Source organism: Arachis duranensis, chromosome 3 (assembly GCF_000817695.3).
Source record: "Arachis duranensis cultivar V14167 chromosome 3, aradu.V14167.gnm2.J7QH, whole genome shotgun sequence".
Classification (NCBI taxonomy): domain Eukaryota; kingdom Viridiplantae; phylum Streptophyta; class Magnoliopsida; order Fabales; family Fabaceae; genus Arachis; species Arachis duranensis.
Window position 1 is genome coordinate 37,457,198 of NC_029774.3, and position 27,142 is coordinate 37,484,339.

The 27,142-nt window shown below is 34.4% G+C and overlaps 1 long non-coding RNA gene across 5 annotated transcripts; it reads right to left on the reverse strand.

Annotated features, from left to right (window-relative positions):
* Nucleotides 1-385: 385 nt before the first annotated feature.
* LOC107478744 (uncharacterized) lies at nt 386-8,747 on the reverse strand. 5 transcript variants are annotated; one of them, XR_001590000.2, is made up of 7 exons: nt 3,865-4,007; nt 2,597-2,722; nt 2,257-2,307; nt 1,990-2,165; nt 1,645-1,736; nt 1,478-1,558; nt 386-501 (listed from the first exon to the last, which is right to left on the reverse strand). It is a non-coding gene; the product is annotated as an uncharacterized LOC107478744 (long non-coding RNA). The 5 variants fall into 5 exon arrangements; XR_008006727.1 differs by lacking the exon at nt 386-501 and adding an exon at nt 8,669-8,747 and having other exon boundaries at nt 1,330-1,558; nt 3,865-4,000; XR_008006726.1 differs by lacking the exon at nt 386-501 and having other exon boundaries at nt 1,330-1,558; nt 2,597-2,674.
* Nucleotides 8,748-27,142: the final 18,395 nt, after the last annotated feature.

Sequence of the window (27,142 nt, forward strand, 5' to 3'; positions counted from 1 at the left end):
AATTTTAAATTTTTATAGAAAGACTTGCAATAATTATAAAAAAAAGTTTTAATTGTACTCGTTGTTTTAGTTGTCCTCGTTGCGAAATGTAATGAGTATAATAAAAATTTTCAAACTTTATAAAAAAAAATCTCACACTAGTTATAAAAAAATCTTACAATAAGAATTTCAGATTTTATAAAAATGGTTTAATGTTGTATTGGCAACCAAATAGGTATATACTTATACTGTTTATATCATTATATGAGATAAGCAGAGGTAGAACTAGACTAATAAATTAGGGGATATGTTTAATAATTTACTAAAAATATTTTATATCATTATTTATTTCTAATGATAAATTTTAAACAAAAACTAAATACACAATTTCAATTAAATATTTATACGAAGATATACGGATATACATATATGTATTTAATATCCAATTAAATAAAAAATATACTACTAACTTCATCTTTGTTGACATATATATGCAATATTCATATATTATATATTTTTTTCCTGCAAAATAACAAAATAATCTTATAAATAAATAAAAATACATATCATGAATAAAGTAAGATAACAATATATAAAAATTATCGCTTATTACTTACAATTTTATGTCATGCAAAGACTATTCTTAAAGAGGCTGTATAATATAATTTAAGGGGAGACTATCTCTATAGAAACTCATTTTTTCTTAACAAAAATTATAATTTGGGACCACTGCCCCCTTTCATTACTAAGAGTCTAAGCCCTTGGAGATAAGTAATATAGTACATTGAAACTATAATTCATGATATGACAATATGATTATTAATTGAATTAATCATAGATAAAATATTTTTTTATATATTCTTTTGAATACTAATTGGGACAATGTTTGTATTATATCATTTTAAATTAATATATTGAAAGTTATAATTTATAATATGACAATATGAGTATATGACATTTGGGCTGATATATCGTCAAGCTAAATCCTTTCTTCCTGCAATGAACTACTCATAGTCTCTCATGCTAATTGGTTGTAGTCCGCAACAAATTACGCAAGCAAGTGAAAAAGGCAATGCTCTCTCCAGCTTGTCATTTCTCTTTCACTATTAATTTGTTGTAGGCCACAACACAATGTTTTATTAAATCGTTTTCCCTAAAACGATTTATATGAAAATTTTGAGTTCCATTTACGGTGCACCGAATTGCATAAATTTAAAACAGGACATACATGTATGCAATTTCCAATCAGGACAATGGTGTAATATCTCTGTTAAAATGTTTTATATACATATATTACCCACTAATTTAAATAATCTCTTGCAATTTTCCCTACGGAGATATACATTACCATTTCAGAAAGGTTTTCCTAACAGGTTTTTATTTTTGTTTCAATGTCGATTAATACAATAAAATCATCCACACAATTCATTCAGAAAGAAAGGTAACCCTAACCAGTACAAGTTTGTCTTCATGATATACAAGATAATGGTAAACTAACCTGCTCCATTGAGATGCCAGTGATCTCCAAAGCCTTTTGTTGCATGTCACGTTTATAAATTCTTAAACTTCCCCTGCCAATCTGGTAGAAAATAGGTGCAAAGTAATCCTCATCATGCTAGCGTCGTACATAAAGCAGAAAGTAGCCAAGAAACAAATCTCAATTACCTCCACTCCATTGTAAACCATGTCATACGCTAATGCATGGGGAGATGTAAGGTCATTCATGTCTTTAGCACAGGGAAAGGATGATGTAGAACCTGTACTAGATCATGATTGAAATAATATGAGAACAACCAAAGATATATGTCCAAGATTCAAATTCAAAAATCAAAACCTAACAGATGAATTGAGTAACATTTTGTCAACCAAAGACAATAAAATAAATTCAAAGAGACAGAGAAAGGAATAAGAAAATTACTGTAATAACAAAGAGTTATTATAAAAAGTTTACAACTAAATGCTGTTATGTTGAGAAATAAATTGATGAGTGTTACTAAAATCTAAACAAACCTCAAGCCTCTGCTCCGTATCATTCCGCTCAAACATTGGAAGATCAGTGATCCAAAATTGAATGCTTGCCTTAAAAGTTCAATAGCAAAAGAAAATCAAAGAAGGTAGCTTTTACGAATTCTCTCTAGTTGTAGCATCCATGCTTGATACTAAAGCAGCAATTCCCTCAGTCTCCCCTAAGATCAAAGGTTTACACAATAAATTATAGAATAAATATGTATTTAGAGTCTAGATGTCATAAAAAATTAATAGAGTATCCATCCTTACCAGTATCCAAGACCTTAAGCAAAAACACTGTGCCGGCACAAGCTTTCATTGCTTAGGTAAAAAAAAAATATCACTCTTCCTAAGAGTTGAGTTTGATTATCATTTTGCACTAGAAGGTACACTAAATACATATTGGATGACAAAACTCTGAAGGATGACTGTAAGAAAAAGTCNNNAAGTGAGAAGCAAGAACATGTAAATTACCGCAGAACAAAATAAAAATGATTTTCAAAAAGGAACTGCGGCAAGCTATTGGATATGTTTATGTATGAGTCTATGAGATATTGAGATGCTGCTAGAAAATACGATGCTACTGAGGAGGAAAAAGGAAGATCGTTACATCTTTTAACTCAAGATCAATTCTAGTATCCTGCCTGCCTGAGCCGTGTCTGTTCATTGCTTCAGCATATGTAAAAGCCTGGGAAATGGATTTGGTAATTGCACATACTTTAATATCAAGGAAAACCTGCACAATCACTTCCTGTTTATGCCATGCGATGAACATGCATTGTAAATCTAGGTGAAGAGCAGTTTCAAAATAGGCATAAATATTGCTACTCAAACTGTCCTAAATCGCCCCACCAATCAGCTACAAGACTCAAGTTTAGGTAATGGAATTCCGCATCAACTTTTTCCCAACAAACAGAAAGAGAAAAGATCGTCAGATCCTAGGCACTGATTGGTTCCTAAAATGCATATTCCTTTGCAGACTAGCAAGAAAGCAAATGAATAAATAATGAGAAGAATTGACATTATCAACATTCAACAACCAGATTACTATCAATCTGATAGCAAATTGGAATCATTTTGTATTAACAATGAAAACATATATTCAATGGAGATTTTTTCGTTTTCTTATTGATAGACTCGTTTTGCCTAGACCTGACAATACCATCAATTGCAACAACATACTCGTACTCAGGTTCAGGTCACTAGTACCAGAATGCGCATCTGGAAGGGTTAGAGAAATGTCACAGTATGATCCCGGAGTTAGAGAAATGTCACTATGTGAGGCCACCATGGACCCTGTGAAGGGTCAGCCACCCACAAAGCTGAACCTATTTCCCAACGTCCTTTGAAGACAATTCACCGCAGTCCGCAGAAGGCAGAGTCCTTGTGAGCCAAAGGAAACTTAGCATTGGAAGAGAGTGCTTCAGAAGCTGAAGGAGGTGGTTGTACGCTTGTAGTGAATGGGATGTTGAAGAAGGAACACAAGACACAGTTCTGGTTATGGAAATTGGAAACAGTGCAGAGGAAGAAGATGGGTGGCCTTTGGCGGACGGCCATCAAAGGTAACGCTTTGAGGAACAAAGACCCCTTAATTAATAAGAACGTAAACAAAAGATTTAAGAATGACGTAGAGGAAACAGATTGAGTATTTTGGGGTTCTGTGTCAATAATTCATTTAAAAGAATAAATAACCGTTGTAAGAAGTATCCATGAATAGTTACAGAGAAACAGCAAGAACAAAACAGAAAATCATTGGGTTCAGGACATACTACAAACAGATAATATGCATTATCTGACCGAACAAAATTATTACAAAGATTCCAAACAAATGGTAGAAAGGAGACTCAAAAACTAACAAACAAATGAATTTGAACATACCGAATGATCAAGAACTGCGACATTTGAGGCCAATGTCCCTCCTCAAACCTCTTTTGCTTTGATTTCTTTCTCTATGCTTTGCAAGATCTAAACAGAAGCAGTGCAAAATCATTTGGGTTCAGGCGTTCTGGACATACTGCAAACATTAAAACTCAATTTACAAAGATTCCAAAACTGATTTCAAAACAGAGTCCGATATAAAATTAAATCAAGAATATTTAAAAAAATAGTATAACTATAACATACTCAAACATTGATGAAGTTCAAAATCAAATTGAATTGGAATTGAATACAAGTTGCACTCATCATCTTCGTATTAGAAGAATGAACATTCATGAATTGGAAGCTTTAAAATTGATAATTATGAATTTGAAGCAAAATTGAATAAAGAATTGACTAGTCAAAGTTTCTACATGTTTCTTGAATTATGACAACTAGTGCTTAGTTGTTATAAGAATTATTATTTTATTACGAAGGTTTGCCTATATAAATACTTCATATGTATGTTGTTATCTATTTCTTCATGAACCAAAATACTTAGTGTTTGTTTCAAAAATTCTCTCCTTATTATTATGAGTGTTAGTGAGTTTGAGAGATGAAAAATATGATAGCCTCATTTATATGAGTGAGTGATCCTAGAGCCAATTAAACGTGGATATTATACTTACATTTGGTATCAGAGTTGGTTAATCTAACGCCTGGTGTTTGAGAGTTTGTGAAGTGTGAGAGAGTTCTCTCATAGTTGTTTATTCATAGATTCGGTATGACAAACACTTTCAATATTGTATGGTCCGGTCCCAAGTTAGATGGAAAACTTGATTATAGTTATTGGAAGACTTTGATGTCTACCCATTTGAAGGCTCAGAATCCGTGGAATTTCATTGAATCGGGTTTGCAAGAAGGAGCAGATGCTGCCCAACAAAAGAGAGATCAATTGGCGCTATCTCAAATTCATCAAGGAGTAGATTATACAGTGTTTGGCAAAATAGCAAATGCTAAAAGTGCAAAGGAAGCATGGAACACGTTGAAGCTGTCATATAAAGGCATAGATAAAGCTCAAAAAGCAAAGCTACAATCTTTTAGAAGAGAATATGAAAGGTATGAGATGTCTAACTCAGAAACTGTTGAGCAATATTTTACTCGTGTTACAGACCTTGTCAATAAAATGAGAGTCTATGGAGAATATATGCCCGATAACAAAGTGGTGGAGAAAATTCTTCGCACCATGCCGATGAAGTATGACCATGTGATGACTACGATACTAGAGTCCCACAATATGGATACCATGATGATTGCAGAGTTGCAAGGAACCATGGAAAGTCACATCAGTAGAATACTGAAGAAATCAGAAAAATCAACCGAGGAAGCCCTGAAAAGTCGAGTGAATTTAAACAATGTTACAGCATCAAGTCATACACAAGAAGGACGAGGTCGTGGTTTTAATTTTCAAAGTAGAGACAGAGAAAGTTTCAAATGTAGAGGTCGTGACAATTACAACCAAGGAAGTTACAATAATTTTACACCACCTAATCAAGAAAAAGGTGAAACGAATTTCAGGCATGTCAACCGAAGAAGAGGTCGAGGCAATTTTTATCAAGAAATAACTAATTTCAACTGCTTTCATTGTAGAAAGTATGGACACAAAGCAGCAAATTGCAAATTCAAAATGGTGAATAACAATCAAGCACACGTTGCAGAAAATCAGCATCAAAATACTGATGATAATTCAGGTACTCAGACTTTATTTTTTTCAAGTAATTCATGTGCTGAAGATGAAAATATATGATACTTGGATAATGTTTGTAGTAATCATATATCTGGTAGAAAGGAATTATTTTCTTCATTAGATGATACAGTTAAAATATTATTGAAGTTTGACAATAGTACAAAGATCCCTATTGAAGGAAAATGGCACATACCAATTAGATTGAAAGATGGTTTTCTGAGTTATATTTCTGATGTTTACTATGCTCCTGAACTTGATTACAATTTACTGAGTATTGGGCAATTATCTGAGAAGGGATACAAAATGATAACTTATCGTGGATATTGCACTGTATTTGACAACAATGAACGGTTCATAGATAAAGCAAAGATGACTTCAATAGAATATTTCCATTAAAAATTCAACATGTTAATCCCTCTTGCATGAGTTCTGTGATACTTAATGATAACTGGCTATGGCATATGCGGTTTGGACATTTTTATTTTTTTGGCCTACCACGGATTTATATTTCCAACTGTTTGTGAGATTTGTCAACTGGAAAAGAAGCACAGAGATCCATTCCCTACAAGAAAGTCATGGAGAGCTAGAAGATTACTTGAAACTGTGCATTCAGATCTCTGTTCTGTTGAAGTTCCAAGCAACGGTGGTAGCAGATATTTTATCACTTTTATTGATGATTTTAATAGATATACATGGGTATACTTTCTGAAGCAGAACTCAAAAGCATGTGATGTCTTTAAGACATTCAAGGCGTTTGTCGAAAAATAAAGTGGCTATAAAATCAAAATTCTCAGAAAAGACAGAGGAATAGAATATCTTGCGTGTTCATAATACTTTAAGCAACACGGAATTTAACACCAACTAACAACTAGATATACTCCTCAACAAAATGGAGTTGCTGAAAGAAAGAACAGAACAATCATGGATATGGTCAGATACATGCTCAAGTCAAAATAAATGCCTAAAGAGTTTTGGACAAAAGCAGTCGCAACAACAGTTCATGTTTTAAATAGGTGTCCAACAAAGAGTGTTCGTGATAAAACTCCAGAGGAAGTTTGGAGTGGAAAGCGGCCTTCCTTCCATTATTTCAGAGTCTTTGGGTGTATTGCTTATGGCCACGTACCATATCAATTAAGAAAGAAGTTAGATGACAAAGGCGAGAAGTGTATCTTTATTGGCTATAGCACAGACTCAAAAGCATACAAGTTGTACAATCCAGAAACAAAGAAAGTAATCATTAGCAGAGACGTGACGTTCGACGAAAAAGACATGCGGGACTGGAATACAAAGATAGAAAATCAGCTAACTACAATTCCAAATACATGTGATGAAGTAGAAGAAAGGCAACCTGACACAACTGAACACCCAGAATCATCTAGAAGATCACAAAGAGAGTGAAGACTACCTGCTAGATTAGCAGATTACGAAGTTGGCAATGACAACGATCCGTTCGATGAAGAAATCATAAACTTTGCTCTATGTTCAGATTATGAGCCATTGAACTTTGAAGAAGCCTCTAAAAACAATAATTGGAAGAAAGCAATGGATGAGGAGATTCATGCCATTGAGAAGAATGACACATGGGAGCTGACAGATTTACCAGCAGATAAGAAGTCGATTGGAGTAAAGTCGGTTTACAAAACTAAGTACAAACCCAACGGTAAAGTTAATCGCTTCAAAGCAAGATTAGTTGCAAAGGGATACAAACAAAAATCAGGTATCGATTATTTTGAAGTATTTACTCCTGTTGCTAGATTAGACACTATTCGTATGATTATTTCACTCTCGGCCCGAAATAAGTGGAAGATACATCAAATGGATGTTAAGTCAACATTTCTAAATGGCACTTTAGAAGAAGAAGTGTATGTTGAGCAACCTGCAGGATATGAAGTTTTTGGAAAAGAAGATAAATTTTACAAGTTGAAAAAAGTCTTGTATGGGTTAAAACAAGCACTAAGAGCATGGTACAAGAAGATTGATTCTTATTTTACTCAGAATGGTTTCAAAAAATGTTCATTTGAACATACGCTTTATATCAAGTTCTTTGAACCTGGAGATATCTTGATCGTGTGTCTTTAAGTTGATGATTTGATCTTTACTGGCAACAATTTGAAGATAATTATACAATTCAGGGAGGCTATGATAAAGCACTTTGAAATGACAAATATGGGCTTGATGTCTTACTTTCTTGGCATTGAAGTGGTTCAAAGGGATGATGGTATTTTCATTTCTTAGAAGAAATATGCAAATGATATTTTGAAGAAATTTCAAATAGAACATTCGAAACCAGTTCCTACTCCAATCGAAGAGAAGTTCAAGTTGTTGAGAGAAGATAAAGGAAGAGCAGTAAATCCTACATATTACAAAAGCTTGATGGAAGTCTAAGGTACTTGACTGCGACTAGACCAAATATTGTATTTGGAGTTGGTTTGCATGGAGGAACCTTATACCAACTATTTGCAAGAGGCAAAAAAGATTCTTCGATATATCAAAGGTACTTTAAATGGTGGTATTCATTATGAAAATACTACTGAAGTGAATCTTGTCAGTTACACTGATAGTGATTGGGATGGAGATATAGAAACAAGAAAAAGTACTTCAAGATTTGCATCTTAGTTCTGGTGCAATTTCATGGTCATCAAAGAAGCAACTAGTAGTAGCACTCTCTACAGCAGAAGCAGAATATATAGCAGCAGCAAATTGTGCAACACAAGCAGTTTGGCTAAGAAGAATTCTTGAGGAATTGAACGAGAAACAAAGTACTCCAACAATAATATTTTGTGATAACAAGTCAGCTATTGCACTTTGCAAAAATCCAGTATTTCATGGAAGATCGAAGCATATTGATATTCAGGTTCATAAAATTAGAGAATTGATAAATGAGAAAGAAGTTGTGATCGAGTACTGTCCAACTGAAGAACAAGTTGTAGATATATCTATGAAGGCATTGAAGACCGAGTTATTTTGCAAGTTGAAAAAGATGCTTCAAATGATAAACTCTACAAGCTTGATTTAAGCGAGGCAATGTTAGAAAATTAAATCAATAATATTCAAAAAAGTAGTACAACTACAACATACTAGAACATTGAAGAAGTTCAAAATCAAATTGAATTGGAATTGAATACAAGTTGCACTCATCATCTTCATATTAGAAGAACGAAGAATCATGAATTGGAAGCTTCAAGATTGATGATTAAGAATTTGAAGCAAAATTGAACAAGAAATTGACTAGTCAAAGTTTCTACATGTTTCTTGAATTATGACAACTTGTGCTTAGTTGTTATAAGAATTATTATTTTATTATGAAGGTTTGCCTATATAAAGGCTTCATATGTATGTTGTTATCTATCTTTCCATGAACCAAAATACTTAGTGTTTGTTTCAACAAATTTTCTCCTTATTATTTTGAGTGTTAGTGAGTTTGAGAGATGAAAAATATGATAGCGTCATTTATATGAGTGAGTGATTTTAGAACCAATTAAGTGTGGGTATTAATTATACTTACAGAGTCAAAGAAGCAAGAAAATGATAGACATGGAGGACTATGTTGTGATATGAATGTTTACGTGCGATGAAAAGAAATTATATCTAATGAAGGTTAAAAATGAGGATTCAATCCATGTATAAGTAGAGGCATGATGTGAGGCAATATACACAATAATATATATATATATATTAATACTATAATTATCTATTTATATTTTTTATTTTATATTTATTTATTTATTTATTTTACAACACGTTATCAATATGAGGCTCATATCAAAATTTAAGAAGACTCATGTAATAAATTTTCATTATGTCAAATTTTTTTTTTAATTTAATGCTCTTGATATATTTGAAAATAATTGTTTATCATGGATACTAGATGTCGAAATCTATCTTAATTCAATGGATCTTAGAAATACCATTAAGACTGAAAATAATGCATACCAAAAGGATAAAACTAAAGTCATGATCTTTCTTCATCGTCATCTTGACGAAGGATTAAAAAATGAATATCCCACACTAAAATATCTTGTAGATCTGTGAAAGAACTTTGAAAAAATGTATAATCATTAAAAGATAGTGATACTTTCTCAAATCCAATACGAGTGGACATACTTGCGTCTATAAGATTTTAAATTCATACATGAATAAAATTCAGCAATGTTCCGAATTATCTCACGAATGAAATTATGTGGAAAAAATATAACTGATAATGACATGTTAGAGAAAATTTTCTTAACCTTCCATGCCTCGAATATGCTCCTACAGCAGCAGTATCGAAAAAAAGAGTTTAAAAAGTATTCTGAACTAATTTCTTACCTTCTTGTTGCTGCTCGTAACAATGAATTAGTTTTAAGAAATCATAAAGCGCGTCCAGCTGGCGCTGCCCTATTTCCTGAAGCAAATGCGGCAAATTTTGATGCACGAATACGAAACATGACACGACACGGGACACGACGACACACGAATTTCAAAATCTTATAGGACACGGAAACACACATATATATATAAAATATGAAGTTTTTTTGTAAAAAAATGGTAATGATATTTTGATACTTTGTTGATATTAAAACAAAATTTTATTTTTTAATTATTTTAGTATCTTATTTTAATTATATAAGGTATTTAAAATATTTTTTATTTTAATAAATAATAATATATACTATTTCTAAATTTATTTGCATGTTAAGAACAAGGATGGACACGCTGACACGTGATGGCGTTTAGATATGTGCAAATGGGTCTAGAGAAGAAATTTTTTAATTTTTATTAAGAGACAGTTAGACACGCGTATCGGACGAGTGTCGTGTTCGAAATGTGTCCGACACGCAGACACAACAACTTAGCGAAGTGTCGTGCTTCATAAGCAGCAAATCATAACCTGAGAAGAGGTAAATGGCAAGATTTTAGTAGCAAAAAAATTATGAAAGAAAAAAATTATGTTCACAAGAAAATGATTTCACCAGAAGTGGGATAAAGAAAGAAATAATGGGCAAAATAAATCAACAAAGGATAAATATTTCCGTTGTGATGGAAAGGGTCATTGGTCACATACCTGTCATACCCCAAGGCACTTAGTTGATAAGCATCTTTGAAAAAGGATGACAAAAGAAATGAGACAAATTTTGTTTCAAAGGATGTTGCTGAAAATTACACCATTCATTATGAAGTATCTGATTTTTTTTTAGGATCCTAAACGAAATATTGGCCATTTGATCAATGATGGAAAAGTTTAATATTTAGGTTCGTTAAGTATTTATGTAAATAAATAATCTAAAAAACTTTTTGTTAAATTTTATTCTCTATGTATTTAAATTCAAGTATGATGTATATAAAAAATGTTTAGTAAAATATTCATGTTTATGAATTTCAAAATCACTATATGTGTCAGTTCTAAAATAATAATAGTAATGATAATAAAATTTTAGTATATGATACTATTTTTATGAATAGTGCTTCTTAGAAAAATAATTCAAATTAGAAATACAGTTTATTGTATTATTTGTCTTTAAAAAAAATGGTCAGGATATATAATGAAGATATTTACCTTGCAAAAATTGTAAGTTCGCATACCATTCTAAAAAATAATATATATTTTTACTCATCTTATACAAAAAAAAGAATATGTTAATATTATTATTAGCTTAGACAATGTGATAGAAGGCTCTGGAAGAGTTATAATTTTGTTTTTTGAAAAAATAAAATTCATAATAAATAATGCACTATTGTCTACCAAGTATTTAAAAAACTTATTGAGTTTTAAATATATTCGCCGAAATAGATATCATATTGAGACAATGAATGAGAAAAAATCATGAGTACTTATGTATCATAACTCATGATTCAAATAAAAAGGTTATATTATTAGAAAAGTTGCCTTCACTTGATAATGTTGATGAATTCATTTCCCAAGCCTTTGATACTTATTGTATGGCAAATGATATAAGTGTTGAACATCCAGTAACAGAGTAGCTCAAGTTCATACACAAAATGGACTAGTAGAATCACTTATTAAACACCTCCAATTGGTTGCTAGACCCTTACTTATGAGAACAAATCTTTCAACCTCTGCTTTGGGCATGCCATTTTACATGGTGCAGTATTTATTCGATTGAAACCAATAAGTTACTATCAATTCTCTCCTCTGCAATTAGTTTTTTGTCAGGAGCCAAATGTTTCCCATTTAAAAATATTTGGGTGTACGATATATGTCCCAATTGCCCCACTTTCTCGCACCAAAATAGAATTCCAAAGAAAATTAAAAATTTATGTGGGTTATGATTCTCCCTCTATAGTGAGGTATCTTGAGATGCAAACAGGATATGTGTTTAAAACTCGATTTGTAGATTGTCATTTTGATTAATCAAAATTTTCAATATTAGAAGGAGAGAATAAGCTTCTTGAAAAAGAACTTAATTAGAATGGATCATTCTTGAAGCATTTAGATTCTCGATTAGGGCAATATAAATTAGAAATTCAAAATACATTTGCGAAGAATAGCAAATGAATTGCCTGATACATTTTCTAATACAAAAAGGATTACTAAATCCTATATACCAATTGATGTCCCGGTCGGACAGATAGCCACCAAAACAAATTCACGTCAGAAGCGTGGTAGGCCTATCGGTTCCAAAGACAAAGATTCTCAAAAAAAAAGAGGTAAATACTATTCCTGTTAAAAAGATAAAGACATAGTAAAGACACCTGTAGTTGCCAAAAATTCTGATATAATTTTGACATCGGAAGATGTTCAGGTACCTAAAAATACTGAAAGTTGTGAAAATGGCGGGATCTCGGTAAATTATGTCTTTACAGGAGAAAAATGGAACCGAAATAAAATAATTATCAATAAAATATATGCATATAATGTGTTATTACACATCACGCATGAAAGTAAGGATCTTGAGACAAAAACAGTCGAAGAATGTCGACAAAGAAATAATTGGCCGAAATGGGAATAAGTTATGAAGGCTGAGTTAGACCCACTTGAAAAACGTAAAGTTTTTAGACCTACAGTCCGTACACCAGAAGATGTAAAACCTGTTGGATACATATGGATATTTGTGAGAAAACGAAATGAAAAAAATGAAGTTGTATGCTACAAAGTTCGACTTGTAGCACAAGATTTTTCACAAAGGCCTAGTATAGATTATAAAAAAACATACTCTCCTATAGTAGATGCAGTAACATTACATTATTTGGTCAATTTATCTGCATACCATAAACTACATATGCATCTAATAGATGTGGTTACAACTTATTTATACAGATCATTAGATCATGATATCTATATGAAAATTCGTAAAAGACTAAAGATATCTAAACCATCCAATGAATATTTGTAGGAGTTATACTTAGTAAAATTGCAAAAGATCTTTATATGATCTAAAGCAATCTGGATAAATATGGTATAATCGTTTTACTGAGTATCTAGTAAAAAATGAATTTAAAAATGATGATATATTCTCATGTGCTTTCATAAAGAAATTTGCATCTAGATTCATTATAATTGCTGTGTACGTTGATGATTTAAATATTATTTGAATCTTTGAAGAGATTCTAACAATTATAAAAGCTCTAAAAGAAGAGTTTTAGATGAAAGATCTTGGAAAGATTAATTTTTGTCTCGGCCTGCAAATCGAGTATACAAAAAATGAAATCTTTATTCATCAATAAACATACACAGAAAAGATCTTGAAGAAATTTTATATGGATAAGTCACATCCATTAAAGTACCCAAATGATCGTAAGGTCTCTAGATGTGGAAAAGAATCAATTCCATCTTAAAGAAGAAAATAAAGATATCCTTGATCCTAAAGTATCATATCTCAGGGTCATTAGAGCACTAATGTATCTTGCTAATAATACACGACCTGACATAACATTTGCGATGAATTTACTAGCAAGGTATAATTCCTCTCCAACAAGAAGACATTAGAATGGAATCAAACAAATTTTTCGATATCTTCATAGAATAGTTGATATGGATTTGTTTTATCCATATGAATCCAGTCACAATTAGTTGGCTATGCAGATGCTAGATACTTGTCTGATCCACACAAAAGAAGATCTCAAACAGTATACCTATTCATATATGGTGATACAACTATATTATGGAGGTTCACAAAACAGACGATAGCAACAACATCATCTAATCATGCTGAAATACTATCGATACATGAAGCAAGTCGCGAGTGTTTTTGGCTCAAGAGTTTGATCCAATATATTATATTATCCTGTGGACTGATTGATCATAAGATAGCTCCAACTGTTCTGTTTGAAGATAATACAGCATGCATTGCTCAATTTAAAGGTGGATACATCAAAGGTGATAGAACAAATCATATTTCTCCCAAATTCTTCTCCACTCATGATCTTAAAAATCAATGAACAATTGATATCCAACAGATCCACTCAAACGATAATCTGACAGATTTATTTACAAAGTCACTTCCAAAACTCTCATTTAAAAAATTGGTACATCAAATTAGGATGCGCCGATTTCGAGATATTAAATAATAATGTCGACAAGAAGGGGAGACTCTACTCTCTTTTCCTTGGTAAGGTTTTCTCTCATTGGATTTTTCTTGAAAAAGCTTTTAATGAGATAGTCTCATCACAAAGGATATTATACTCTTTTTCCTTCACTAAAATTTTTTTTTCTATTCGTTTTAAGATTTTAATGAGGCATAATCTCAAAATGGACATCTAAAAAAAAGTGTTGTGATATAGATGTTCATGGGCAGCTCAACTTTTCTATGCTTGAATACTCATATTATCAAAAAAAAATTACATTTAATTGAGGTTGAAAATGAAGACTCTATGCATATACAAATAGAACCATGATTTGAGGCAATATACACATAATAACAACAAATATTCTTCTCTTTGTTTAAATGCTACAATATATTTTATATATGTATAAATTATTTCTTTTATATTGTGATATTAATTAGAGTGATAATACTAGAATGATCTATTTATATTTCTTTATTTTATATTTATTTTCTATCTCTTGTTTATTTATTTTACAGCAGTTTTTTTTTATCAAAAACAAAATCGAAGGAAACGTGAACTGCGAAGAGAGTGGTGTTGGCCTGTTGGGTTTGTAGTCCAACGTTAAATTAGACTGGAACTTAAGCCCAGTATGCAATTTTAAGCCCAATATGCAATCCCCTCTCCCCCTCCCCCTTCCCTTCCTATTTTCTTCTCAGTTTATTTTTTCATTACTTTTAAAATTAAATTAATTAAAAAAGCAATTCAATTTTCTATAAATAAATATTGATTAATTTTATAAAAATATTAAAGTCTACAAAAAGTTAAGAGATTTCCTTGGAAAATTCTTTAAATTTTTTTTACATAAAAATAAAAAAGACCGTAAAATACTATAATAATTATTTGAAATGAAAAGTATTTAATTTTTCAAATAAGAAGATTATTATTCGAGAATCATCTTATACGTATAAAAAAATCAATTATTAAATAAGTTATTCTTATAAATATATATTAAAATATAAAATATATATTAATAATTAGTTAAACAACACATATTCATATATAAATACATAATACGTGCTTAATTTTTAGTTAGAGCAATGCTAGGGGGTCAGTAACATTTGTGATTGGTAGCCATCAACTTGCCATCAATGATGATTTGATGGTGTGAGATTGGTGTGAGATTTTATCTAATGGCTTACCTTTAATTAAATATATCAAAGTATCTAACACCATTAATTTTACCGGAAGACAATTACCTCTGAAGTTTTAACTTATTATTCAAATATTGTTCACATGAAACATTTAAGATTTGGAAGGTCTTTTGTCTCACATTCTCGTGATTCCACAATTGCTTCACTTTGACCTCTTCGGACTTGCGGTATAAAATATTATTGTATTTTACTCAAAATGTTGTGCAATCAATCACTACTATTTCAGTTTTCCTAAATTGAAAAGAAAACATTGTATGGTGCAAAAACAAGAGCATCTGACTAAAACTGAAATTGACTAAATTAAACTATGATGATTAAAATAAATAATGCCAGCCGTGAATTTTCAATGAAGCAAACTTAGGACATAGAGCAGAAGAAGGAACAAATTAAATTATGATGAGGGGACCATAGAAAGCTTCATGTCATAAATTAATTAATTAATTAATTAGAAGAAAGAAAACAAGAATTGTGTGATTCTGTCCCGTGAACCACTAATATGGAGCTGTTAATTAATGAAGAAAATAATAGAAAAGGTGTGTGCTTCTGTTTATGGTTTTTTAATTACTAACACTTTTGTCGCAGTTTGAATAGGTACCTGCCTGGTTCGGCTTCTGGTCTTTTCACTCCTTCACGGGTTGCATCTGCGATCCAAGTCCAAATAATGCAGATTCAAACAAGCCAAACAATTCCCCTAACCTTTTCTGCTTCTGTCACTTTCATCGCTATTTTTGGAGACTCACTTCTGATAACGGCTAATGTGGTTGGAACCCTCTAGAAATTACAACCATCCACCGAGCAATCAATCCTCCAATCCTTTTATTCAAATTGATGATGTGTTCTTATTTAATCCATTGCTTCCAAATTCTATCCAATTAATTAATAATAACTCTAGTAGTGAAACGTAATGCGTTATGCATGGTACGTTATTTTTCACTGCTCGAGCCCTCAAAAAGAAAGGGAAATTACCCCCCAAGAGGTTATGCATGTTTTGCTATCTGTACCCTAAACAATAACGACAACTAATACTAACTAATACAAAATTTCTCGATTATTAAGTGCAGCTAACTCAATAATTGGCACTCTTATGTACCCATATCAATATATTAGTGTATCTGACCGTACTATTACACACGATTTCTTTTCTCTAAATTATTTGACGTGACAAGCTACTCATCAAACAATTCTGATATGACTGCTGCATCAAGGTATTTCTTAGGAACTGGCACAACTGGTGTATTATTATCAGAGAAAAACTTAACAAGGTTTTAAATGGTGGTTGGTTTTTTCAAAGAATAATAAAATGAGCAGAGTCTGTCTTTTCACTATGGTGTTAGTCTTTAACGTTTGGTCTAACTACCAATTTCATTTTTAATATATGAAATGTCTTATTTTTATTTTAAATATTTTATTTTATTTTATTTTATTTTTTGTCAAAATTAAATTTCTTTTAGAAATACTCTTTGTATAATTTTGTGTCTATAATATGGATAATTTTGTACGTATAGATAATATTTATTTAGAATTTAATTTTTATACATTAATAGTAAAGCATAGAGACAAAAAACCATGCTGGTGTTTATGGTGTATCTTTACGGCGTATATGGATGAATAGATTGTGAAAGTATACCTAACACAGGCATGGTCCATTTATAATTATATTACACAAAAGTGCATCCGAAGAACGTGCCACTCAACTAAGCTGAAAGGTTTTAAAATTCAAGTATACCGCTACACTCAAATACTTTAAGATTTAATTAATTAACTAAACTGGTAAAATGTAATGAAAGAGAAAACAGACAGCATCATTATTGTTTATTATTTATTATTATCATTATAAAATAAAAGCAGAATTGTATTATTGATAAATGTTATTCCATTAAAATTATTGTCGTGGGGTACCGTACAGCATAATTTATTCGCTTCTGTTCAATTTTCTAAAGTAAAAGGGTTACACTTACACGAGCTAGTCGGAGTCCATGATATTTAAATTTTATTGAACTAATTAGATAGTGGATCAGCAATCACGATTCAAGTACAATATGCGATGTGAATCTTGTATGCTTTGGAATTCGATCCAGTTTTAATTTTAAATGCCGGTGTTGGTCTTCGGAGCGAGGTCAGGACTTAAAGGAGTGGAGACAGAAGATCCTAATTTCATCAAATGCAAAACTAGGTCGGATAAGCAATTTATAAGACATTTCGATACTAAAGTTAATATAGCGTGAGTTTGTAAAATAAATTTTTTTGTATCTTTATCTGATAATTTTTTTTCTTTTAGTTTTTGTTTTTTGGAATTGTCATTTTTTTGACATTAAGTGTTCATTGCAGCACATTATTTGTCGTGATTCGACAGTTATAGAATATGATAGCATATTCGATGTGGTATTCGACCGTTATCCCGTAAAGTCGGTTATAACTTTAATCACTTGGTTGGTTATGTTCTCTTTTGTTTGGAACAGTGCTCACAATTCGAATTCTTGGACCTGAGTCCTCAGGTCGGGGGCATCCGAATTCATGAGTTAGGCCCTCTTTTAGATGAATTTCGAAGGGTTCAATAAAAAAAAACTGAACAGTTTTCTTTAATTTTAAAACGGTTATAGTTCTTTCGTTCCACGAACCATCAGTTCTATTCTCTCTCTGTAACAAATGTAACATTAGTTTGAAATTAAATAACCTTTATTTTTCACTTTACCATTCATTTTCAATTTGTACCAACACTATCCTAGTCTCTCCAAAAATTATTCCACTTCGTGCGAACGAAGTCTTCTTCTTTTTCAAGCAGTTTCTTCTTTGTCTTCGTCAAGTTCATCGTCGTCGATTTTAAGGCTAGTAATTCTGATATCTCTCTGTTCTTGCATGTAATTTTTCCTTTTTGGAGTTTTCTGCTTGTGAATCTTTGTTTATTCTTCCTGTTTTGTGGATACTGTTTGATGCCTCTTGCAATTTTTCACGTATTTTCTTTTCTTTATTTACTTTTGATTAGGCTGAATATCGTTGGGACACCACTGTTTGAGTTTTTTCAAATAATTTGATGATTTTGCTTGCCCCTATTCTTGTGCTTCTTGGATTTTGTTTTTGTTTTTTTAGCCAAAATTTTGTAGTATTAGGATTTTGCTTTCTGATAGTGGTAGTGACGTAGTGGTGGTGCCCTTGTAGGTAATGGCTAGAAAAAAGGTCATTGTGCCTCGTGGTCGTGGCAGTGCAAATTTGCTGAGACCCCGATCTGCCCCTATTCAGAGGATGAATAATGAGCTCGGGGTGGACATCTACGGTTGGGTGTCCGAGGAGATTCAAACCACTTCTTCTACTGTCACGCAAGATGAGCTTGATAATCTGTGGGAAGCTCAAATTAGTTTTGATTCCGATATTAGCAACTTGTACATTTTCTCTGTCCTGAGATCTGAGGACCGTTTGTGCCACATAAATGAGCACACCAGTACTATTTTGGATTGGTTGTAGATGTACGAAACTTTGTTCTCCCGGATTGGGGTTCACCTGCCCTTTTCCAATTTTCAAGTGAGCATTTTAATTCACACGGGGTGTGTCCCTTCACAACTGCATCATAACACTTAGGTGATTTTTATCCGAGGTTTCGTGCTCTTGTGCTCATTCCTGGAAATTGTACCCACACTTAGGGTCTTTTTCTACTTTTTTACTTTGACAGTTCTGTTTAGGTCTCAGGATTGTGGGTTTATCTCTTTTCGAGATTTTTCAAATAGAAGAATGTTTACTTTATTTGAAGAATCCTATCATGGGTTCAAGGAAAAAATTTTTAACATTGAGAGGGGTGGAAGGCACCATTCCCTTTTTCCTGACTTTGGAGGGTGCTAAGAAGTTTAATTTTTATTGGAACTACAATGTCTCTTCACCGAAAATCTTAGTTTTTCATGTGAATCCTGACAAACTCCTCAGTATCAATTTGTTAATGATGTTGTGGAGTAAACATCCATTAATTCTGAGGAACATTCTTATAAATGAGCAAGCTGCTCGGAATGCCATCAGTAAGCATTCAACTCTTTGCGTCTTCATTTATTTCTGATTTCATTATCTCACGAGTTATCTTTGTTTTTGTCTTACAGTTGACATGGCTGGAAGACTTGCCGCTATAGCCGAGATGAAGAGGAGGTTGGCATCTCAACCTCCTATCACACTTGGTGGCGATGGGGTTTGTTGTCTGCTACCATAAGTCGTCAGCCTCAGCCTCGAGTGGTGGAAGGGAATGGGAAAGGGCAAGGCCCCGAGGTGCTTGTTGTTGAGGAAAATTCCCCTGCCAACTCTCCTTCTCAAAAGCAGCCCCGAAATGTCAACCAGGATGATGCTACTGTCTTTGTCCCTCCAACCTTTAAGCATGTTTTGGACCAAGGATTTCAGGCTGCCGAGTTTGTGGACAAGCACTTCATGGATGAAACTACTCGGGCAGCTCTTGCTAAGATGCTGCTGAAGGACACCCTTCCTTGGGTCAAAAGGATGCTCCTGCATTCCACGACTTACGTCCGGGATGCAGAAGTGGAGATCATGAGTCTTCGCTTAAAATTTCTTGCCAAGGACAAGATGATTGTTGAGGCCTCCAACCAAATCAAGGATCTCAATAGCTCGATTATTGCTATTCAGACCAAGCAGACTTTCCTGGAAGATGAGGTGAAAATTTTGAAGTCAGCTCAAGCTACTTCAAATTTGAGGGAGGCGACCTTGAAGACGATGCAAGTTTCTGAGTTACTGAAGAAGATTGAGGAACTTGATCTTGCTATCCAGAGGGCCAAGCAAGCGGCTATCGACGATGTTTTTGATGCCGAGACAAATATTAAGGAACAGATTAAGCTGAAGGCTCCTGACTTGGACGTCTCTGAAGTTGATGCCTTCAAAAAATTTGTGGATGGAAAGGTTATTTCCATTTTGTAATTTATATACAAATTTTTTTACTTATTTTCTAAGTATTTTAAGATTGATACCTTGGTATTTGTGACACTTTTTGCAGTATCTTTCCCGTTTGTTTTCGGAATTTAACGTTAATTTCTCCCCGTTATGTCGGGGTCATTAAATACTTAGCATTTTATTTTGTACTACTCATTGTATACCCGTTTCTTTGTTAAATCATTTGTTTCAAACTTACTTTTAGTTTGATTTCGATTTTAAACGAGTAAGATGACGTTTTTCCACGCATAACATCGAATTCATAATAAGACTTCAATTAATTCAAACATTTATATGGAAAATTGAAAAAAGAGGAGTTTTGAATAGTACAAATGGGGATTCATTAAAAACCTAGTTTCCTAGGAAAAGAGTATCCTTTATTTTGTAAAGTGAAAGAAAATTATTTCATAAAGTGTTACCATCACCTAAGAGAAGTACTTCTTCAAATGGATTGTATTTCAGCTTTTCGGTACCTCGAGCCGTCTAAGGTTTCTAGCTTGTATGCTCTTTTTCCCAATACCTCTTTTACTCTGAAAGGTCTTTTCTAGGTCGGAGCTAGCTTACCCCGAGTTTTTGGTACTCCGGCATTGGCTTGCCTTAGAACCAAGTTCCCTTCTTGAAAGTTTCTGGGTCGGACTTTTGCGTTGTATCTTTTGGTCACTCTTTGCTTCAGAGTTTGTTCTACTAAGTTGGCCATACTTCTGACTTCGTCAATTAAGTCCAAGCTTTGGTGGGTTGCCAATGTTCCAAGAAGCATTCTCGGACTTGGCTCTCCGAGTTCTACTGGGATTACGTCTTCTTCACCATAGGTAAGTTTGAACGAAGCTTCGTTGGTGGTGTAGTGCACTGTAGTTTGGTATGACCACAGTACTGACCACACCTCTTCAGCCCAAGAATCGAGATGTTCATCCAATCTTTTCTTCAACCCATTCAAGATTACCTTGTTTGCAGTCTCGGCTTGCCCATTCACCATAGGATGTTCCACCGAGGCAAATATGTGATGAATTCCCAAGATGGAAAGAAGTTTTTGAAATATTGTATTTGTGAACTGGGTCCCATTATCCATTACAATGGATTCAAAAATTGCAAACCTCGCTATGATGTCTTTCCAGACGAACTTCCGACATTAGGCAGAACTGATGCTAGACAACGGCGCAACTTTAATCCATTTGGTTAAATAGTCTATAACAACTATAAGGTACTTTACCTGTCCAGGACCTTGTGGAAAAGGTCCCAACAAGTCCAGCCCCCATTTGGTGGGGGTTGTTGTGTTGTTGACACTTATCACAATTTTTTATGAATTCCATGGCATATTTAATGAGCGTCGGCTAATAGTATCCAGTTTTGATGACTTTCTATGCCAGCAATTTTCCCCTAAATGATGTCCACAGCATCCTTCATGAACTTCCTACAGCACATACATCATTTGTTGGTCATTTAAGCATTTCAATAATGGCTGGGACCCATCCCTTTTATATAGTTGACCATTTATCACAGTGTATTTGGCTTCTTTAAGTTGTAATTCCCTCGCTTCCTTGGGATCATTAAGGAATGTCCTGTGTTCTAAATATTTACAGATTGGGTTCATCTATGTGTTGACAGTAGATGAGCACAAGGTCAGAACATCGGGTTTTGTCACAGTGGACTCTGTAAGCACCTCCTATATTAGACTACAATTTTCCAAATCGGGCTTAGTGCTTGCAAGTTTGAACAACACATCATCACGAGTATTTTGTTCTCTGGTACATGCATGATTGAAAAAGAATTAAAGGTTTTTACCTCTTGTTGTACTTTTTTCGAGTACTATTTTAACAATGGGTCCCTTGATTGGTACTCTCCTTTAACTTGAGAGGTCACCAACTGTGAATCACTGAGCACAGCTATGTCCATTGCTTCGACATCCCGAGCTATTGCCACCCTTGCAAGCAAAGCCTCGTACTCAACTTGATTATTTGAAATAGAAAAGTCAAATTTAATGGAGACTTCAATCAACACATCTTCTCCTTTAGTTAAGATGAGGTCTGCTCTCCCATACTGGACATTGGAGGCTCCATCTACTTAAAGATCCCATATCAGTATATCGCGATCAGGGTGCGTCATCTCAACTAGGAAGTTGACCATAGCTTGAGCCTTAATGGCTGAGCGTGGGCACATTAAATTAGGACACCTCAATAGACCAATTCATCATCTGACCTGCAAGGTCGGGCTTTTGCAACACTTTTTTGATCGGTTGGTCGGTTTGCTCAATTATTAGATAACTTTGAAAATATTAGCACAACCGACAAGCCAATATAAGTAATGCGAAAGCAAGTTTTTTAATTTTTGAGTACCACAGCTCAGGTCTTTGAAGGACCTTGCTAACAAAATATACTGGTCATTGATGTTTGTTTTGATCTTCTAAGACCAAGGACGAAGCCAAGGTCTCTTCAGTCACAGACAAATATAGATACAGGGGCTGGCCATGCTTGGGTTTTGCTAAAATAGGAGTTGAAAGTATGTTTTTGAAATGCTGAAAAGCAGCTTCACATTCCTCCATCCAAGAGAAGTCAACATGTTTCCTCATTAAATTAAAAAATAGTTTGGCTTTAGTGGCAGAAGCTCCCAAAAACCTTGATAGGGCAGCCAACCGACCTATCAGCCTTCGAACCTCTTTGTGATTCCGAGGACTCGACATGTCTAAGATTGCCTGGAACTTTTTGGGATTGGTCTCTATGCCCTTTTAGGTAACCATGAACCCTAAGAATTTATCTCTCCAAAATCCAAAAGTGCACTTTGCTGGATTCAACCTCATCCTGTGAAGTTGGAGGCAATCAAACACTTCCTTGAAATCTTTGATCAGGTCAGAATCTTCATTGGTTTTGATAAGCATATCATTAATGTATACTTCCATGTTCCTCCCGATCTGTTGCTTAAAAACCTTTGCCATTAGCCTTTAGTATGTTGCTCCTGCATTTGCTAAACCAAAAAGGCATTGCAATATAACAGTAAATTCCTTCTAGTGTAATGAATGCTATTCTTTCCTTGTCAGCTTTGTGCATCAGGATTTGGCTATAACCACTATAAGCATCCAAGAAGCTTAGAATCCAATATCCTATGGAGGAGTCAATCATATTATCTATATTGGGTAAAGAAAAATAGTTTTTTAGGCAGGCTTTGTTTAAATCGATGCAATCCACACACATTCACCACTTTTCATTAGACTTTTTTACCATCACCACATTCGACAACCAAGTGGAATATGTAAATTCTCAAATGAACCCAGCATCCAGTAATCCCTGGACTTGGCTTTTGACCTCGGCTGCTCGGTTGGGTGACATCTTTCGATGTCGCTGCGCAACTGGCTTGAAAGCGGGGTCAATAGCCAATTGATGGGACATGAATGCAGAGTCTATTCCGGGCATATCAGTAGGTTCCCAAGCAAATAAGTCTACATTACCTCTCAAGAAACTCTAGAGTTTCGATTTCAGGGGGTAAGGTAGCTCTTTAGTAATCATAGTATATTTTTCTGGCTTGTCCTTAATTTGAAAATTTCTAAGCTCTCTGTTAGGCTCTGGCCTCAGGTTCTCTTGAATACAGGTATCCAGGTCAACAAGCAAGACTCCAGTAGACTCTTTATCCTTATCTCGAAGTGTGAGACTGGCTTTGTTACACTTGACTGCGAACACCCGATCTCCTCGAATCGTTGCAACACGATTTTTTTCCGTCAGGAACTTCATGATCAAGAACTTGGTTGAGATGAACGCATACAAATCGTTGCGGGTATTCCTCCCCAAATGATATTGTATGCTGTAGAATCTTGGAGGACAACGAACTCGGCTTGTACTGCCCTTATGTTCATCCCTTCCTCTAAAGTAAAAAGGAGATCCATGGCTCTATCTGGTGTGATGTAACGATCTCCCAGGCCAATAATCCCTAGGAGATGGGGTTTTAGGTGCTGGTCCTTTAACCCTAGGACATCAAATACATTCCTAAAAAGAAGGTTTGAGTCTGTACCGGTATCAACAAGGATCATCTTTACAATGCCATTACCCAACCTGGCTGTGATAACGAGGGGCTCGTCCTCATCTGATGTGGCGACCTGGAAGTTTTCCGATGTGAACTAGACTGGTGGAACACTTGTTACTTTGATAACTTTCGAGGTTGCGGCTTTAACGTCTCTTCTTACAGCGTTGTTGGACCTTGGCAACCTATTCCTTCCAACCACCACATTGACTATGACCTGAGCTGTGTCCTCCATGCTCTCTGGAGGTCTAGAGCTCCTTGAATATTTGGTTTCTCGATCTTCATCCTCATTACGCCGTCTTGGCGGTCGTATGTGCTGGACGAATTCAGGAAGCTTTCTATCTTGGATTGTCTGCTCCAAGGCATCTGTCAGATTAATACAATCTTCAGTCTTGTGACTATGGGACTTATGGTAGTCGCAGTATTGGGATTATTTAACGAGGCTCTCGGTCAGATATGCCTTGCTTTCGGTAAAATACCTCGATGAGAAACTTGCTGATAAATCTCAGAAAGTGAGGCCACTAATGGAGTGTAGGAAGTGAACTTCCCGACTCGAAGAACTGAAGGTTTTGAAGTTTGCCCCGAGCTACCTCCCATCTGAGGAGACGGTGTTAGGTTCTTTCTTTTGGTAGAAACTACCTTTGACTCATCCTCGTCTCGCATGTACTCCAACGCGATTTGATGGATTTCCTCCATGAATTTCACATTCTTGGAGGTTAGGTGTCTACGAAAATTTGCTTCCAATAATCCAGCAATTAGGCACAAGCACACAACCTCAGGGGTTCGCGTGTTTTCCTCTAAAAGTCCTTTGTTGAATTGATCCAAGTAGTCTCGAATGCTTTCACCCATCCTTTGTTCTACTCCCAACGAAGAAATGGGGTGTTTTGCTTGAGTTCTTCTGGTAGTAAAGTGAGCTAAAACTTGAACTTGATATCAAGAAAAGAGGATATTGACCTTGTGGAAAGGGTGCTAAACTATACCATGGCAGGTCCTGACAATGTTATCGAGAGAGCCTTACACCGAATTGCGTCTTCAACCCCTTCCAAATTCATCCTAGCCTCGAAGACATCAATATGCTCTTGAGAATCCATCTTTCTGTCATACTTCAAGTCTGTTGGCTTGTCGAAATGATTTGGCAATCAAACTTGGAGTACGTGAGAGGCAAACGGGGTCTAACCCATGATAACGTATTCTCGGGATTTCCTATGCCTTTTAGGAGTTGGACTCCTTTGCGGAGTTCTCCTCCTTTTAGATTGGATGGATCGGGACTCCTCCCTTGCCCGAGAATTACCGTGTCGTCGGGGTGACTTTCTCTCGTCTTTATGACATGGAGCAGAAGGTGAAACTTGTTGATGCTCCCTCCTGTGTTCATGGTTTCCAGCACGAGGTTCCTCCCATTCCTTAGCTGGGTGACTTTGAGAACAGGACTGCCTTAATAACGACCGTTCAGCCAATTTCTGTTAAAGTTCCAGCTGGTATCGTTCCAACTATTATACCCTATGCTACATTTTTTGTAGGGCATGGTGATAGTCATCTCCAATGCCAGCGAAATGACAGGTTTCTCGCTTAATGGGTTTACGATTTTCGTAGCCAGGAGGGACTTTCTCTCGACTCGGTATGACGTTTGTCTTGTGTCCATCTTCTAATTGTTGGCTCTTCTACAGAGTTTCCAAATTAACAGTAGATTGAATTCGTCGTTCGGTCATGATTCTTATAGAGCGGGATCCCTACAAACAGCGTCAAATGTTCGTGCTCGGAGCCAGGTCATGACCTAAAGGGGGTGGAGACAGGAGATCCCAACTTCGTTAAGTGCAGAACCAGGTCGGGTAGGCAACCTACAAGACACTCTGATGCTAAAGTCAGTAGAATGTGAGCTTGTAAAGTGAGTTTTTTGTGTCTTTACCTAGTGGTTGGCTCTCCCTTTTAGTTTTTACCCTTTGGGGCTGCCGTTTTTCTGCCATTAAGTGCTCATCATGACGCATTATTTGTCGGGATTTGGCGGATACGGAATATGGTGGCCTATCCATTGTGGTATTCAGCCGTTATCCCGTAAGGTCTATGACGGCCTTAATTACTTGGTCGGTTATGTTTTCTTTTGTCCGAAACAGCCAGATTAGGCAGCATGTGTTCTGTGTAGATGTAGATGAACTGATATTTCAAGTTCACACTGCCAAACGGTGTTTATGAATCAGATCTAATCTGTATATCAGTAGTGTTTATCTGAATTTAATTTGAAAATTACGGATACAGATCTGATTTGCAATGATATCGGATGAGATCTGATCCACACACTAATAGAATTGAATTGCGGATTTTATATATGTATTCGCATATATGCGGATCCACAAAAATTAATAAATAAATAAATAAATATTTTTATGCTTCATTTCAACTAATAATTATCATATATGTTGTATTATTTTATTTTTATTATTTAAGAAAAGTATGTTTGATATTATTTTTAGAGTAAACATATTTAAAAGAGTATAAAAAATAGATTTTATTGATACTTTTTAATAAAACTAAGTTTTTAAAAATATTTTGTGTTTTTGCGATATCCAATATATCGGATCGGAGCTTAAAAATGGTGGATATTGGATCCGATCCGATCCGATTATTTTAGTGCGAATTGGATTAAGACTTTGGGCATATCCGATCTGATCTGCAGTTGTCCCTAACTACTTTTGCCCCCCAAAATCTAATTTGTGTTTGCACCCTTATTATTACCGATTAACTACTTTTGTCCCCAAAATCTATTTTGTGTTTGCACCCTTGTTATTACCGATTACGGACAATGGGTTAATATTAGAAGCAACTAGTGCTTTTGTCATAGAAATATAAATCTTTTGAAATTGCATTGGCTTTGTCTTGATATTATAAATTATAGTAAAAAAAATTTATAAAATTAAATTATTTTTATAAAAATGTTACAGGAGACAAA